The sequence below is a fragment of the Sturnus vulgaris genome, chromosome 1 (assembly GCF_052056855.1).
Source record: "Sturnus vulgaris isolate bStuVul1 chromosome 1, bStuVul1.hap1, whole genome shotgun sequence".
NCBI classification, from domain to species: domain Eukaryota; kingdom Metazoa; phylum Chordata; class Aves; order Passeriformes; family Sturnidae; genus Sturnus; species Sturnus vulgaris.
The window spans coordinates 101,558,403-101,572,916 of record NC_142243.1 but is presented as its reverse complement, the minus strand read 5'-3'; positions in this window follow the sequence as shown (position 1 = coordinate 101,572,916).

Sequence of the window (14,514 nt, the reverse complement as noted above, 5' to 3'; positions counted from 1 at the left end):
TATGTGCAGTTGTGCACTGTGTGGTGTGTAGACTCCATTTCTCACGAGCTGCAAGAGAGAAGCCAATTCCAGAGCTCCCAGCTGGGTCCCCACTCCCTCAGGCGACCTTGTTAGCAGCCTCCCTGCCGACTCAGTCCCACACTGCACACTCCCCAGTCCCTCTCCCTCTGTTAAACACCAGGTATCCTAATGAAACACGGATTGCCCGTCAGCAGGGAATGTGAAGCATTGCTTGTCTTCATTTTATGCTTTAAACACATCATTTGTTTCGTTGCTTTCCTTCCCCTTCCCAGTCATTACCTGCTGTCATGTCATCCTGTCTCAATTCTTCCCTGATGCTTTATGTTTCATTGCTTTTCTTTCACCTTCTCTCCACGCTCTGCTAAGCACCTTGGCTGCAGCCAGCTAGAGGAGATGCTCTCCCTCATTTTGTAGCTTAAAAATCATCATGCCAAACCCTGTTCAGTTTCACTGGCTGCACTAGGATTAATAAGCATTTGTTGTTTCCATGCCTTTTTTACTCTGTCACTGATTTAATGGAGAAAAAAAAAATGTTTTTACTAGAAGAAAAAATCTTCAGCAAATTACATCATTTTGGAGTATATCAAATCCACTTTACTCCATTAATTGCAAAATATATTTTTATATAATTTCACATCTGGACAAACTGCTCAGTTCAAATGTGCCTTAAAATCTACATTGGTCTTCAACTGAAATGTCTAGAAAATCAGGGATGAACATGATAAATGTGTTTTCAGAGGATAGGAAGTAGGTTTTGCTTATATACATACATACATACATACATACATACATACATAGAGGCAAAAAATAAGGCAACAATTTGTTTATAATATTTTTTCTTTCCAACATGCTTCCACCCTCACCTTCTCTTGGCATGACATTATACTCAAAGCAGGACATGCTGTAGGTTCTGTTTCTCTGCAATTGTAGATGATCTCCTGTTTGATGATTCAACTCAGCTGCTAGTCCCAGTGGTATTTACATTCCAAAACAGAAGACTTAATGTATGTCATGTCCATAAAATGGAAGTATTTATGGTGATGCTACACCCTGTAATTCTTGATGCTTATAAACTTGCCTGGGAAAGCTATATTAACTCCAGCTATGCCTTTCTGGTGAAGCATGAAGGGGATTTTTGGCATCGATTGTTTATGTGTTGACAGGGAGTTCCCAGTGACTTAGATATCTGATCTTGACCTTAATAGTTTTTTGACCTAATTGTATAGGTTTAAGTGGTAAAAAAAATGTAAGCTATATGGGTTTTTTCAGGTTTGCAGTAAAATGATATATATATATGAAATACTTAGGTTATTTCAGGTTCTCTCTCCTAAAATTCAGTTACGGTGAGGAATTAATCCTGACAAAAATCGTACAGGTTTGTGTGACTCAGGAATTATTGTGATTGATAGGTCCTTAACTTGACTGAAATTATCTTTTCTCACTGTAGTGTGAGTTCAATGCATGGCATATGCAGTGTTTCCAGTTGGTGAATGAATAAGTTGTATCATTTTTCCACTGCAGGCTGAGAGGACACAGCATGACATAACTCTGCTATATGAGGAATTGATAAGGAAAAATCATGCCTATTCAAGCAATCACAAACAATTGCTTCTGCAGTTGCAGTCAAGGGAAGAACCTAGAAAGCATTAATGGAAAGATATATTCCATTCACCTTGTATTTTACCACGATGGGAAAGGGACAGTGAAACCAAGCACAGGAAAAGAATAGCCCAGCTGACTGGGCAGAGGTCTTCAGGCATGTACTGCTCAGGAGTGAACACAATGCTCAGTAGTACGAGATCATTGTGTGATACATTCACATATGTTTATAGTGTATTTATACTGTAGATACACTGTTTATAGTGTGTTTATAGTATGTTTATAGTGTATATATAGAGTATATAGTGTTTATTTGCACTGGAATTACGGGGCAGAAATGTGCTCTTAAAGCTAAACCTCTCAAATCTCCATGATACATTTTGCTTTATATTTCAAAGCCATCTTGGAACACACAAACAACATCTATTTTGTGTGAGATGACCTGGAAAATTAGCTCCACTCATTCACATGTATTACTGAAGCACATATTCTTGGAATATTAGAGTCTCACCATCAACTGCTCAACTTTATAATTTCATTTTCATTTCCATGTAGACATATCTTTAAGAGCCAAGGGGAAAGTTAGTGGACACAAAATACGGTTTGTGTACAGTCTACCCAGTGAAGCTGTTTCAGAAGTAGGGAGGCTAGCCTACCTCTTAGAAGGCAGTTCCTATTTCCTGATACTCCAGTATAGGTCTACTTGGAAAAGGAAGAATGTAAAGCATCAGTCACTTTATTCCTTGGGTTTGTTGTGGGTTTTTTTTAATTCAAAATTGCATAAACATGTTTCAGTAGCATAGTTAATTCTGAGTAATTTTTATCTTACTGTCATGTGTATTCTTCATTTTTCTTAATTAAGTAGCATTTTTCCTGTACTGGATGACTTCAATTTTTATTAACAGAGGAAGGACATTGGAAAGATTAAAAAATGGACACGCAGACATCTGGACTAAGCTTTTAATGACAGGAACATTCACAAACAAGTCCTTCTTAAAAACAGTAGGAATTAAAATTTGCTTGCACTGTTCGTTTTTTTTTCTCTTCTTTCTGTATTTGTTTAAGGAAAATTGTTGCAAATGTTATCCAAGTGACTCAGACTCACTTATTCAAATACACATTTGCAAATACTTCCTGCTCTCACTTGTTCTGTGCATTTTATTTGTGAAAGCATTCACATTATTCTGACTGCTTGCCTGAGCACAGAAAAACTAAGCATTTCTGAGGTACATTTTTTGATGGCTTTGTACATTCTATGCAGTAAGTTTACATACTCATATTGCAATGAAACCTCTTCTTTGTAACTCCTTGAGGGGGAGTATGGCTTTGTATTTCTTATTTTTGTAAAGAAATCTCCTGTACTGCTTGGGTAAAAGTAACTAGACTCAGAGGAATGTTCAAATACGTGTTATGGTGGTAAACACATCCGTGTAGATCCTCCAAAGCACAGAGCAGGCACTACCAATAAAAAGATCTTCATGAAGAGGGACTGTAACTAACTCCATAGGTATCCTGCTGGCATAAAATAAAGCTCTAAATTTGAATGAGAAGTTCTGTTGAAGTCACAGAAATCAAGAGAGTACAATTATTTGCCCTGCTGAGTTTAATTTTGTAGCATCTCCTCATGTATATATGTCTATTTACCAAAATCCATTCAGAGATAAGTAATAGTGGGAACATTTTAGTAGCAACTATGTTCATCTAACTGCTTTCCCCTCCTTTTCCTGGTTTTACTCATTACTTCTGTGTAAATTATAGAACTTACAGAGAATTTCTATAAATTATAAAGACCCTGACTATCGTGTTTAACTGGAGTAGCTTTACACTGCAGTTTCATAACCAGTTTAATATGACATAAGCCAGCTCAATCATCAAAGAGTCATTCCACCACCCCCTCATTCCTGTGTGATTATTTCTCCACCCATAACTGCAGGCACATTAAGTCATACGGCCTTGCAATGAACTACCTCAGGGAAGTCATCTGAGATAATTAACTTGGGGGGAAAAAAGCCAACAGGAAAAAAAAAAAAAAAAAAAAAAAAACCCAAAAAAAACCCACAAACCACCTATATTTAAACCTCATTTTTCCCGTTTTTTCATAGAACCTTCTTCAGCTGCCTAGTGGTGTTTGTTTTTTTTTTTTATTTTTACAGCACAAGGGACAATGTTTGTGTCAAGAAAACACTGCCAAGACTGTCAGGTAGTGGTGCCCCCTTATGCAGACCTAAACTAACATGAAATGATGTCATCATTCCGTCAATTCTGTGCACTCCAGAGAGCTGTTAGCTAAAATGAAGACAATGCTACTTAAAGCAAGATGAAAATAACCTGCTTAAAGAAAACCAACGAAATATGAAGTAAAAAAGTATATCACATAGATTGCATGTCATGAAGAAACATTAATATGCAATGCCAGCATATATATCTAGGGCTTAAAAAAAAAGCAAAAAATCTGCAAATTTTTCATATATTTAAAAAAAAAACCAAACAAAAAAGTCCCAACAAATTAATTGTGTTATTTCACAACTCAGCTTCTGTTTCCAGCATAAGTAATAAAATAGGCAAGTATCTTGCATCATCAGAATTCACCCTAGCATTTGTTATTTTTTCATGAAATAAAGGTGAATTTCACAGTATGTTAAAGTTCATAAAGTGAGATACTGACAAATGCAGGCACCTACATGTAGAGTTCTAAGACTTTTGCTTAGAGGCACTGCAATTCTGTATGTGCCCAGTTTGTTTCTTCAAACTGGCCAAACTTTGCATCTTGCACATCCCACTCGTACTCTGAGCAGTGTGAGCAGTTGATTTGTACCAAAGCCAGGTCCAGATCCTCAAGCTAAACATTCTTTAATGCACTTGGCACTGAAGCATTGATATTCCTACAAAGTGCAGCTACTGTTTTCTTTTATGGGGGAGGAGATGACGTCAGCTCTTGTATTCCACAGACTGTTGAATAGTTCATCCTCCTAGGAGAGGGAAATACCCTTAACTAGCAGAATGATATACCACTTCATCCTAGGCTCTTTTGTGCAACATATCCAACGTATCTTTCACTTCTCCGTTTGAATCTTTGCTGGTGAACTGAGAGAAATGTATGGGTCATGAAATTTCTGAGCTATGGAGAAGCAATGAGAATGTCTGAGTAGCTGAATATTTAAGGTATTAGCCTAAGAAGAGAGAATCCCTGTTTTTCTGTCTTCACAATTATCTTCCATTGTTGCTTTTCTTAGACACTTTACCAGTTACTGGATAAAATATAGATGTGGTGCTTAGAATCAAATGCTCCCTCCACCTTAACATTGATACTGTAAAATCATACTGTATCTCAGCCTGAGTCACCTACAGGCCTCCATAATTTGTTCTTCTGATCCATACTCTGCTAGATAGTCCAGGGTCCTTTGGCATGGTGCGTTGGATGGGATAATTTTGAGACAGGCAATTTCCTTTGTTCACTGTGTTGGAATTTTTGTATTTGTTGGTGTGTTTGGTTACATTTGGGGGATCAGATCACTAAAAACTCAGCACTATCTCTGGAAAGATCTGCCCTTTTTCTTGCAGGTTTCTGTAAATTATTTGTACTGTACATTGGAGACCTAAAATGCAGGACTGTAGTAATTAATAATAATGTTTACTAAATAATTTATAATAATAATAACTGCTGATACAGCCATAACAATAGAAGTAGCAAATAATTCACAATTTAAAAGGTAAATTATTATAGAATAAAGCTATGAGGGAAGAGGAAACAAGGTTTATTTAAGAACTTCTGCCTTTCAAGCAGATAACTTCTTCAACAGAAAATGGGTTTTGATCACGTCAAGTATAAAATCAACTTCTTATTTTACTTCATTCTTTCAAAAGTTCTATTATATAATTTTTTTGCCTGAGACACATTTGCTCTCTCAATATTTATTATGAGTAAGGCTGTGATATTTATTCTTCACAGGCACATGTTAAGGTTGAAAATTTATTGGAGGCAGGGATGTTAACGTCTCAATGCCAAAACTCTATGTTATCCCAGTTTTCCAGGGATTTTGTCAGTAATTAGTACTCTTCTGTGTCAATAAATCATTTATATTTTCATTCTCAAACATAATTTCAGCCCAGAGAGGAACTGTAATAAATACTTATTATGCACATGATATATTACTAATGAAGAAGATGATAAATTGCTAATGGAAAAAGAAAAGTTATTGTGAAAGCCTTGATGAAATAGAGGTAATAAATTACTACTAGAATACTTAGAATACAATTTTCAGGTGATCAAACATTCTTATTAGATTCCATATGCCCTTCATACACACAGTGCTCATCCAGTGAAATTCTGCAGGTTTCTTCCTGCTCCAATGAATCCAGCAGCACTTTGGACACTGATATCTGTAGGAGCCACATCAAGCTGGGAATTAGTCAAGGAAGAAAGACATCTAACGTGATTTTATGCATCAGCAGGTTGTCCCTTTGTCGCACACGATGTCAAGTCTGGAATAAAAGAAAATTGTCTAAGGAATATTTACCAAAATCAGTCCTAGAAGAAAACAGGAGGAATGAAAATTCTGACTAGAATTTTTGTCGGGAAGCTGCTCGACGGGGGAAGCCAAGAGCCAAGTGTGATAGTGTTGCCAGCAGGGCAGGACCTCACCAGCATGGGATCTGCTCCCATGGCTTCTGAGCAGGAAGGGCAGAGCAGGGGCTGAGCCCTGAGCAGGGTCACAGCCGCAGGATGGGCTGGCAGGGACACGAGGATGAGCTAGAGCTAGGCTGGGGTGGTGCTCAAGGTCAGGAATGAAGAGGCAGGAGGCTCAGGGTACCTGCCACCCAGCTCAGGCAAGAACAAGGGCAAGAACTGCAGCTCCAGAGCAGGTCAGGGTGAAGACAGGGAGGACCTCACCCCTCTCAGCCACTTGCACACAGCTCTGCTGCAAGGCTGCATGGCTGCACAGCTGCATGGCTGCACAGCTGCATGGCTGCACGAGGCTGGATGCCAGCCCACAATTAGCCCTACAAGTGGGTGGGTGGGTGAGGGAAGATTTGCACACAGGAAGGCTTTGAAATGTTATGGTGTGTAACAGCAGTGGGAGTTTTGCACCACTTAATTAGTGGTTTGTCTCAGTCTCTACTGTCTTCACTCAAAGCCAGGATTAAAAAACACACAAACGAAACAGATTTTCTTCTGTTTGAACTTGGTTGTTTATTAAATCTTATCAAAAGTACAGAAAGTTCAGCAGCACTTCTAGCCACCAGCTAGAAGCAAGCAAAATGGAGACAGATCCGGCTAGCTACAAGGTCTCTTAAAGCTAAACAGTCCAATAGAGAAATAACACCTCTATTTATCCTTTTAACCAAATAACTAACTTCCCATGACCCTCAGTGTTGCCCTAACTGTCCAACAAGACACCACCTGAAACCATGAAGAAGTAGGAAGACGAACACCAAGACACCACCCAAAATCCTCCATCTTGTCCCATACCTATTAGTATATCATAAAAACCGCAAATTTAAAACCCTTCACCATGTGAAAGCACACACTTCTATTTAACTACATACCTGTGATTTTAACTTCATCACTCAAATTTGGAAGCCTTGTCCAAGGTCTTAGATCAAAAGCAGTGTTCTCCAGGGGGTCAGTGCCAGAAAGCACAGAGAGCTCAAAAGCCCCAGGTTTCTGGGATCCAACAACGGTGTTAACTCCTGGGGTTTTAATCACATGGTCATCAGCTATACAATAACACTTCCAGAGTGAAAGACCAGATACCAAAGCAATTACAAGAGGTCAGACAAGTAGAATCACCTCTCATATATATAAAATACAAACTCAAACTTCTTCTAATCTCAAAAAGGAGAAATATTCTCAGTGAACATGTCAAAGAAAGAGTTTGACATTTAGTTCAATAATCTTGGATATAAATAAAATAAAATGGAGAAAGACTCACATTTAAATGGAAAATCCTTAATCCAGTAAACTTAAAAATCAAGGATTTTAATACTGATAGATGTTAGGCAAGGTCAAAACTTGGAGTACAAGCTCTGCATTCCCAGAAAGCTCAAGCAGATTTCCTTAATAGTAAATCAAGTATATTCAATGCAAATCTTTATTCTTTTGAGAGAGTATGTTCTAGCAGACATTGCAAAGTAAACGTCAAAATTTCTTAATTAAAAGTGGATATTTTAGCATCATTATGTACTTATTTTAAATTCTAGGAATGTCTATAAGAGGATGTCAATTATTTCCTTTCAAATAACTTACTTCAATGCTTTGATGAGGTTTAATTTTAAGGCTCTTCACATTCAAGCTCTAAATACTTCAGTATTTTAATGTTATCCCTCAAAATGTTTATTTAGACAAAAACACACATTTTGGTCCTGTCCCCCAAGTCACTTGAACTACTGAATCAACACACAGGATGTTTTTTATTTAGATAAAAATAAAAATACTTACATTAGCAAGTACATTACCTCTTTTTCTCTTTTGTATCGCTTTAATCAGATTTTGTTAAAAAAGTCACTTGTGTAATATTCTGTATTGTTTTTAAAGAAAAACATGTAATTAGTTTCTTCCAATCCAATATCACAAACCACTTAGTAGTTTTCCTTCTTTTAATATCTAAGACATATGGTTTAGAATTAAAATGCTCATATTTCACTCCATTATCTTTTGGATATAGCATTCACAGCTTATTAACAAGAGATTCATTAAGCCATATGGTGAGTAGTAGTTTCACATCAGGTACAATTCAATCAAATAATTAAACAGTTGCTCTGTTTTAAATGCACTTTTCAATCCCAATGAGACAGGTGAAGATAATGCTTACTTAAACATTATTCTACTTAAGTGCACTTAAAATAGATTCATATCCTGATTTGTAGTAGCAACTCAAATCCAAATAGATGTGTGCCCAATGTCATTATCTTTTAATCAAACGCAACATTGTGCCAAATAATGAAGCGGGGCTCAGATCCCTCATTAAGGAAGAGCTCCTTTTCTTTTTCAAAGTAATAATAGGGGTTTATCAGCTGCAATTTACACTTTAATAGTTTCTGACAAAACCCTTGTGCTCACATAAAAGCTTAGCAAAAGCATCTTAAAATTTGCAATCCAAATTGAGTTTGCCTCTCCAAGTTTTTTTATTGATGCAAAAAATTCTAGCTGTGTTAAGTACACGTTGTCAAATTTTGTCTCACTCCTACCTGAGTCCTAAGATGATAAACAATTTCCATTATATCCAACATGTATTGCTGAAAATTCCCATGTTCTTAGCTCTGAAGTGCTTTAAAATTAAATTGTAACAAAAAAGTACACCCTCTTTTCCATTATCTGATTCATATTACAAAAAAAACCCCTTGATGTTTTTATTCTTATTTTCAGATGTTTGCTGATTCACACAAAGAAAACTCCAGATAATTTCACAATTTAAAATACTCTTTACAGTTTTAAGAGGAGTTTAACTGTTTGGGAAATTCTCTACTGTAGAGATGTCAAAGAATTATTTACATTACAACTGAAAGTATAATCTTTTCACTTTTTAAGATTTATATACAAAAGATTTTAGATCCAGTATACCATACATGTTTGTGCATACTTGTGAAAGGAAAATGAGTGCCTTGGCCTTGTTGTAGCTTACTTTTAAACACAAGACCAAATTGAGTAGAACTAAACTTTTTAAAAGAAAACATAGTAAATAAATAAGGAGCTTCAAAAGCTGCAGAAAATTATCATCCACACATTCAGAAGTTGTTTTACCTTACTCTTATCCTTGCCTTACTACTAGCGTTCATTTACTAGTACTCTTAGTATTAGAAGTTGTTCTACTGAAATTTAAAAATTTTTAAAAATGAAAAATAAGTTAAAGCTACTTAACTGTTCTATGTAACCAAAATAACACAAATGTAAATTATTTAATACTTCCACCACTTGACCTTGAATAGATATTCCCAAATAATTTCAAATTTGCTTGTTCTCCAGATATGGATCATGTCTATTCAGAAGACCTGTGTGTACTGGTCCTTTAGTCGTGGCAGCAGCAGGCCCCAAGGAGCTGGGGGCATCTGTACATGACTGAGATTCTACTGCACTGACTGAAAGAATGCAAACTGCTGCTGTGAGGAGATTTTATACACAATTAACATTTTTCTACTTAATTTTACCTATGCAGATGGAAATATATACATTTTGATAGGTATATTTCTAACTGGAAAAATTATTTCATTTTCAAAGGCAGTACCTGGCACAAAATTCTTTGAAAATATTTTCTTCTGCCAGCTTTCTAGAGCTCTATTGGCCAAGATACAGAAGATAAAGATTTACAAGCAGCCCAAGGAATTCACATCTTTACAAATTAAATCTTCTTGTAGACAGCCATTTGCTAAAAAGCAGCACACAGGCCAAGCTTTAAAAGAAAGCAACTGAGATGATGCATTTAGGACAGAAGTAGTTGAACTAGAAACTTCTATTGACTAAACAATGCCTTTTCTACATAATCTCTGTAAAGACTAATGTTTAGGAGCCTTCTCCCTCAATGCATTCATTTCCCTCTAAAATAAATGAGGAATATGATGCTATTTGGATGGCAAGTATATTAGCGGTCCAGACAAGGAGCCAGGAAATGTTAGCAAGTAGTTTGCCTTCAGCTTTCTAGAGACACCCAAGAAAAAAAACATTTAGTAAAGGAGTAGGTGGAAAAACTTTATGTTATGGGGATTATGAACACCACTCAAAGCAATAGTTATATCCATTCCTCCAGAAATCAGAAGAACAAAGCTAAACCTTTCTTTTAATGTACAACATCAAGTGCCTGGGAAATTTATATCAAGATGTCGTTTCCTATCTGATTCTTTGCTTACTGGAACTGAATTATGTCCTTTGCCTCCAGAAATACCCTTCCCAGACAGACAGAGAAAATTACTGTCTCCTCTGTAATGGGGAACAGACACCACCCTCCTCTTATGGATGGGAAAAAAGATTGCATCTTGGGAGAAACATAAGGAAAGCAAATCCTTTGGGATATTGATAATACACTTAACTGTGTCCTTGATTTTGGTTCTAGCTTGGAACTGTACTCGCATTTGGCGTTAAAGATGAACATTAAAGTGTAGCTTAAATACAAATGATGAGAGCTAATTATATACTTTGCAGATATGTGTGTGTTATATTCATTCTGAACACATCAAGGATTAGACCATTTAAAGGCATTTGGCCTGGAAATACCTAGCTTCTGGACCTTGATTTGGCTTAAGAGTAATGAGAAGTACAATGGATCTCACTGGCTCAAAAGTTGATACATATTGGAACATAAATCTTGGGACCTCAAAACTTTAAGAAGCAGCAGCAAGGCTCCTGCAGGGTTTGGATATCAGCAGAATTAAGCAGTATCCATCACAAAAACTTCAGAATTGTAGTTTCGGGTATTTAGTGTCTAAATTTTTCCTTTCTGTGTCTTATTTCTGTCTGATCCATGGTCTTCAAATAAACTTCATACCTAGTTTTATAAGAACATATGAAATTTCACGGCAAAGTTTTTATAAACCAGGACTCAATGAATCCTGTTTATCATTCCTTCTGCATTGATACTGTCCTTGGCAAATGGCCTCAGTCAGTGATGCAGAAAAGTGCACTTTAGTATTCAGCTAATGTACAGTTGGGACCCCTAATGACTCATGCTATTATAAAATTGACTGAGATCACCTAAAGGAAAGAAACTATCATTACAAAAAGCTCAGGATTCTCTGAGTCTTGTAATGCTTGTGCTCTGAAGACAGAATTCCCTATTAGGTACTCTGAAATGTCTAATGAAGGCTGTTGTAGCAATTTTGATGATATTTGCAATTGAGGAATCTCTAGCTATTCTAATTGTTCCACCTGTTTGGAAAAGAGATGAAGGGCAAAAAAAGGTCAGAATGAAATTAACAGATAAGCAAAAATTAGAGATGAAGATGCTACATTTAGCTCAGTCAGAATTACAGAGTATTTGTAGGTCAGGGTTAATAGCAAGCGTCTCATCTCTCTACCAAGAAACTGCTGCAGATGATGGATTAGGTTTACTGGTATATTTTAATAGATTGGAACAGCAAGGATTCCTGGTAATATTAATCCCAAAGACCAGCATTTTCTTGTTTCTAATTAATCTAAAGCCAACATGACATATTGTCACAGTTTTAATGAAATTTGAGGTTTGATATTCAGAAAGAGGAATCAGAGAAACAAGAAACACATAACAGATCTTCCATAAGGAAATGGTGTATAATGATGACATTTATTTACACCGTGAAGATTTTCCCTACTTTACACATAACTCCTGGTTTTCTAGATATTTAATTTTGTTGTTTTTTCCAACCAAATCATATGCAGCAGTGAATGCTCTTTATCCAAACCCTGCAGTAATGATAGAAAACCTGCACTAAACCTGTCTTATAGAGAAAACACCCATGAAATTCCAATGTATGATGGCTAGTGAACATACAAAAAGGTACAGGTTGCTCAAATAAATAAAGCCATCTACTGAACACCATGAAGAGCAACTTTTCTCAGGAGAGAAGAAGAAAAAGTTATGATTAGTTGAAAAGTTAGACAGGTGTGGCCAGTTAGAATATTACAAAACATAATTTAAAATCCAAATTAATGTGGTAGCAGACTTAATTATTTCTATAAACAAGTAACAGAATAGTAATGAGGGCTCAGCTGTTAACGAACGCTGTACTTGATCCTTGGACTGGGAATAGTTTCTATTTTCAGCCCTCGTACTCGTATCTTGTACTAAACTTTTATTCTGATGTTATTCCGAGCCAGAAAGTTACTCAAGAAAAATAAGGATAAAAGCACATTACGTAACATACCTTGCAGTTCAAAGACAAAGAAGAATGAAAAACATATAAAGGCATGGAAGAAATTCCTCCCATCTAGGGCAATGAAGGAAAGAAAGAGCAGGGATACCTCCAAAGTATTTGAATAGGATTTCCTTCTACAAATAAAGATCTTTCCTTATAAAAACACTTCTGCAAATGCAGCATGACGAAATCAACTTTTGAAAAGTCAGATATAATGGAAGTATACAACAGACGACATAAAATTTCTGCATAAAAAATAAATAAATCCTTGCTATCTTTTGAATTTTTAATATTTTCATGCTTTCCTGGTCAGCATATTTAATTGCTTTATTTTTCTAGAATTCATAGTATATATTCCAAAATATTTTGTTTTATTTTAACACTAAATAAAATTACTACAGTGTTTCCCTAATTTAATCTTCATGCCTGATACAATATATAAAATTTAATTTACCTCTATAAGTAATGCTTGGTAGAAAATTTGTTCATTGAATTATACCTTTCAACATTTTTCTTGCAGGTAATGGAATATATAAAAATAAATCACATTTCACTCAAGCTTTTTATGATATGCTGTCAGCAAATGTCCAAAGAAACACAAACCTAAAGCATTAAAAGTGAAACCATTAACTTGCAGATAAATCATAGAAACTTCTCATTTTAAAAATTATTTGTAAGGTTCTAATGAACTGTTAGGGATAAGAACTGAAAAATACTACATATTAGAGTCTTCCTTATCTCTAAAATAAATACAATCTTATTTCAGTTGGATACAAAGCCAAATTCCACTAGTCCATTTATACTTTTAAATCACAGAAAGGGTAACTATAACAATGCATGAGCAAACACCTTCTCTCACTTTCATTGTCTCGTGAAAAATGTGAATATATTTCCCTCACTTAAATAAAATCCATGTCTGAACTGAGATTAAAATTAGAAATTTATTCCTGAACACATAAATATGACAGTACTGTATTTCATTTCTGATGACTATAACTGTCATGCTTGAGTTGGTTTTTCATTCTCTAAAATGGACTTCTTTATGTATCAAACCACATTACTGAATACTGTTAATATTCAATATATTTAATGCATTAGGCAAAAAAAAAAAAAAATTCTTGTGGTTTTTACTGCAATTGAGACAGTGATTTTGGTCTGACTTTGTCAGTTATGGAAAAAAAACCCACAAACCAAGCCACCACAAAACAAACCAGATATTTTGTGAAAATTTAAACCATGTCTCCTGACAAAGGAACTACCTTATAAAACATAGGTTAGAGCCTTCCATTCATAAAAAATTAAGGAGATAATTTATATTTTGTTGTTTTGTGGGCTTTTTGTCATTATTGGGGCTCTTTAATTGCCCACATGTTGCCCACCTCCTCTGCCCCCAATGAGTGAGAGACTCTGCAATGAACTTTGATAGGAGACCACGAGCTACTTTTTGTTAACGTCATGCTGTATGAGACAACAACAGCCTCAACATAATTTCTTCTGTATTAGAATGATTTTGAACTTCAAGGATTTCTGTCTTCGATATGGCTCTAGTTAGAATGAACTTACTCCATTTTTCAAAAGCAATGCATATTCAGCATATATGGCAGGAAGAGTGTAAAAAGAGGTTGGACACCCTGTCAACAACTTTAGTGACCAAATGTTTGGAATTTCTGAACTATGCAGTCAGGCTCTTTCTCAGAAATTAGGAACATCAGAGAAGTCATGCCACTACTGGGAAAAGGAATTGGAAATGTTATTTGAGAATTATGTCGCTACCTTGTACTATTAATATTTTTTTTAATATTTTTTTTCTTAAGTAAATACTGTCAGTATCTTTTATATCTCTTCCTCTGCCACCCAAAGGTTTGTTCATTTTAGCATTTCTGTGGATTGAGAGTTTTGTACAGCAAAGGAAAAACTCATGCAACAAGTGGAAAAGTTTATTGAGAGCAAAGAGGATGACTTCATTTTTCCTCTAATATCAAATTTAATATTTCAGGTAAAGTAAGAAATCTAATTCAGATAACTAACTTCAGATCTTATTCTGAAGCCTTGTTTTCAGACCTTGAGGAAAAG